The 4,637-nt window shown below is 35.7% G+C and overlaps 1 protein-coding gene across 1 annotated transcript in view; it reads right to left on the bottom strand.

The window, feature by feature from the left end:
• Positions 1–2,859, bottom strand: part of NRIP1 (nuclear receptor interacting protein 1) — a 90,458-nt gene extending 87,599 nt beyond the window's left edge. The window contains exon 1 of the mRNA XM_017852412.1: positions 2,620–2,859. The gene's annotated coding sequence lies outside the window, so the exon portion shown is untranslated. The remainder of the gene's footprint in view (positions 1–2,619) is intronic.
• Between the last annotated feature and the right edge of the window lie 1,778 nt (positions 2,860–4,637).

The following is a 4,637-nucleotide window of genomic DNA, read 5'->3' as shown; positions in this document are numbered from 1 at the left end:
GATATAAATGATGAATTGATGGGTGCTGACGAGTTGATGGGTGCAGCACACCAACATGGCATAAGTATACATATGTAACAAACCTGCACGTTATGCACATGTACCCTAGAACTTAAAGTATAATAAAAAAATAAAAAAATAAATAAATAAATAAATAAATAAATAAATAAATAAATAAAAAAGATCCAAAAAAGTTCACAGCAGCCTTATTTGTAGCCACAAACTCGAAAGAAAACTAAATGTCCATTTACAGTGGAATGGATAAATGGTGGTATAATCATAGAATAGAACACAGACAATTTAGGAGGAAAAACAAATAACATGCACAACATGGATGACTCTTACAGACATAATGTTGATTAAAAAAACACAGACACGAAAGAGTTCATATGACATGCTTCCAACTTTATATAGTTTAAAACAGGCCAAACTAATCTATAGCAGAAGATGCCAAAGACTAGTTTCTGCTGGGTACAGGCAGGATTGATTAGAAAATACACAAATACAATAAGCCTTCTGGAGTAGGGTGCTAGTTACTCAGACTATACTTATATAAAAAACAATCAAGTTAACAAATAAGGATGTCTATTTGATCACATGAAGTTACACTTCAGTAGGTTTTGTATAAAAGAAGAAACTTTTCTTAAAAGGACCTTATGCATTACGATTCCTTTTCAAAATAATTACTTAAAACTAATTCTTACCTTGAATATACATGAGAATTTGTCGATTTAATTCTTCAGCTAAACTTTCCATTTCTTTGCAGTTTCTTTTTAATAACTATCAACTCTATTGAAACATACATTTAATTCTGAGATATGACATTTCATGAATTGATCATTCATATTATCATTAAAATTATAACGTCCATCTTTAAAGCTAAGTGTGAATGTTTATACGAAATATTTATAATAGTTCATTCTCATCTTTAATTTGAAAAGATAACTCTAAATTCCATAAAATCCAGTTTCTGATTATATAATTTATTTTACTGGATAAAGTGTATATTAAATTTAACTTATTTTGGGGGTTCATTTACAAGTCCTTTCACAGACCTAATTTGCTTATTTAAATTTCTTACCTGCTTTTTTTGCCTTGCCCTCATAACTGACAAGAAGAGGAAGAATATGCTGGTTTGCCAATAAATAATAATCTTAAACACAGAGTTTCCATTTTAAAAGTTCAATGCAGCGTGCTGGGGAGACTTACTAAAAGACTATGTTCAACCAATCCTAGAAATACACACTGCTTGATGGTGATTAAGAAAATCGGTAAAACTGATTTTGTGTTATTTCATATGAATAAAAATCACGAATATTCAGCTAATAAAGTTAAATCTGTATTACAGTAAAAGAAGGTGGCCAATTCACTACAATCTTAACAAATACATTATTTTATTAAATGTATTTACGCATCCTTCCTTCATCTGTTTCTATTCCAAACAAGACAGCTGGCAAAAGTTTTCGAGAAGGGAAACACAAGATACAGAGGAGGTATAAGGTTGAACATTAAGAAGGATGACTTGGATATAGACCAAGAAGACTATGTTCACCACTGACATTAGTCAAATTGGCTGGCATATTCATATGTGGTCTATGAAGTATGCTATGGTCTGAATGTTGTATCTTCCCAAAATTCATAAATTGAAACCATATTTGCAATGTGAGGGTAATTTGGAGGTGGGAACTTTGGGGAGTAATTAGATCATGAGGGGAATGCCCTTATGAACAGGATTAGTTCATAAAAGAGGTCCCAAGAATCCTCTGACCACCTCCACCCATGTGAGGTTATGGCAAGAAGTCAGCCATCTATGAGGAACAGGCCCTTACTAGACATTAAATCTGCTGGCACCTTGGTCTTGGACTTCTCAGCCTCCAGAACTGTGAGAAATAAACTTCTGTGGTTTATAAGCCTCTCATCTATGGTATTTGTTACAGTAGCTCAAATGGACTAAGATAAGACAAAGCACAAAGTGAGTACGTTTCTCAAAAGATGATTTTAACATAACCTTCCTTCCTAGTAATACATAGCATGTCCTGACACTCTGGGTCTACAAGCAGATAAATTATTATGCTGTTCCAATCTATCCACAAATGATCATGCAAAGAGGGAACTTAGCAAATGGATTTTCAGAGGCAAAACCAGGTGGCCTGGCTGAGTCTGTCCATGGACCCTGATGATAGACTGATCCAAATGCAGATGGCAGCTGATCCCTACACTAGAAGGTAGAGCTGTCATAGGCAGGAAGAATTTTAAGACTGCCTGAATGTTTCAGGTATACTTCACACTGTCTTAGGTAAAAAGGAACTTTATGTATCTCATTTTCAAATCAAGATATTCTTTAAAATAGTTCTATACTAGTAAGGTAAAATGTAAATACCTCGTGTTTAAAATAGGTAAAACTGGTTTACTCTAAACCAGACGTTTTATTCGATTACACAACATTTTAATTTACCAAAATTGAAATAAAACCTTCTTTGTGACAAATGGCAAAGTAGTTTACCAATATCTAAAAATTAAAGAAAAATAACAAAATGTGACATAACAGTCTTACTTTTCTACAACTGGAAAGGCTTGATAACATTTAAAAAAGTGGGGCAATGAGACAAAAGACAATACCTTCTGGCTGTGTTTCTCCCAAATGTTAAAATAATGAGTCCTGAGAACAGAGTTCTGAAATAGCTCACAATCCAAACACTTCCTGAAAATTAAGAGAAATAAGTGTTACTTCAAGTGCACCTTATCTCAAAGAGTTGTTTTACAATGGAATTTTAATTACTAACTAAATCATCTCAAAAAACAACAAAAAGATTTATTACAAGGTAAAAAAAAGTATTCATATTCTTCATGATACATCATGCTTTCTTTGGACACAGTTGTAGACGCACATGTAACAGAACAACCATCATTAGCAGAATTATTTGCCAAAAATAACTTACCCATTTTTTTTTTTTTTTTTTTTTTTTTTTTTTTTTTTTTGAGTGGAGTCTCCTTCTGTCACCCAGGCTGGAGTGCAGTGGCGTGATCTCAGCTCACTGCAACCTCTGCCTTCCAGGTCCAAGCAATTCTCCCACCTCAGTTTCCCAAGTAGCTGGGATTACAGGTGCCCAGCACCACGCCCAGCTAATTTTTGTATTTTTAGTAGAGATGAGTTTTTGCCATGTTGGCCAGGCCGGTCTCAAACTCCTGACCTCAGGTGATCTGGCCGCCTCAGCCTCCCAAAGTGCTGGGATTACAGGCGTGAGCCATCACACCCGGCCAAATACCCATCTGTGTTTATTTTACTGTAAAGATTGTCCCTATTGTCGATGATGTAAAAAGTTAATGTCAAAGATAAAGAGGAATTTCAGTCAAGGCTTCTGGGAGAAAAAGTATTAGAATTATTTAACAGTCACTGCACAGTTTGAAACACCTCATTTCTTTTCTGTACCACTAGGAACAGAAAATGTTAAACTCAGAATTAGAACCATACTAGATACAGAATGACACTGACGTGGAAAAGTTCATACTACCAGAAACAAAAGAGTGGATCAAAGTTTTTGGCCAGCAAGGGATGGAGCAAACAATTTAACATTTAAGAAACTTTATTTTGGTCAACAGGCCAATGGACAGTGCCTGAGTACCATGCTGGTTGGTATAGGATGTCAGACAGCGACACTAGAGTCCCAACTCATCTGGCTAGAAAGGACACCTACCACCCAGCCAGGCTGATTGTCTGGGCCGGGGTGATTAGGAGAGCATTGAAATAGATACTGGAGTAGTCTTAGTGATGAAGAACTGACAGTGAATGAGTGGATGAGAGAGAGTGTGTATGTGTGTGTAGCAGTAATTAAAATTGTATATTTTTCACTGCAGTTGGTCCATCTAAAACTACCGTCTTCTCTTTTATGATATTATTTTTACTTAAGCCTGGCATGTTAATTGATTAAGGCTCTATGAATATCAGCTGTATACCTTGCACCATGTGGGGTATTGAGGGTTCACAGACAGAGGCAGAATAACAATAAGCAAGATACAGACTAAGTGACCTACAGGTATAGTGGTGAAGAGCCTGCTTGGTTAGGATGTCGGGGAAGTATCACTCTAAGAAATTTGTTACCTTTATGTGGTTTTAAGGAGATTGAAGGGCCCCCAGTAAAATGAAATGAAATGAAAAAGAGCTATTTTGGGAGGTTAGAATTCAGGTTTACAGATTTATTTTTATTCAAAGCTATAATCCTTGAGAACTGATCACAGGTTATAGGCTAGGAATTGAGAGTTCTAGAAGTGTAAGTCAGATCTAAGTGGCGTGTCTGATAGAAATGGAATGCTGCTATGGTGGTATCAGGGAGTTTGCATGGTACCTCCCTTATCACCAGTAGCTTCACTGTCCATTGGCCTGTTAGCATTTTACCCACAGTAGAACATCTTTCAAGATGGGAGTCAATCCTCTCAAACCCTGCCACTACTTTATCAATTAAGTTTACATGATATTCTATATCCTTTGTTGTTATTTCAACAATGTTCACACAGTATCTTCAATCAGGAGTAGAACCCACCAAAGTTATCCATAAGGGGTGGAAGCAGCTTCTTTCAAACTCCTATTAATGTTAATATTTTGACCTCCTTCCATTAATCACAAATATTCTCAACGGCAT

Source organism: Rhinopithecus bieti, unplaced genomic scaffold, assembly GCF_001698545.2.
Source record: "Rhinopithecus bieti isolate Rb0 unplaced genomic scaffold, ASM169854v2 scaffold_34373, whole genome shotgun sequence".
NCBI lineage: Eukaryota > Metazoa > Chordata > Mammalia > Primates > Cercopithecidae > Rhinopithecus > Rhinopithecus bieti.
The sequence above is the reverse complement of the archived record's forward strand: the minus strand, read 5'-3'. Positions and strand labels throughout refer to the sequence as shown.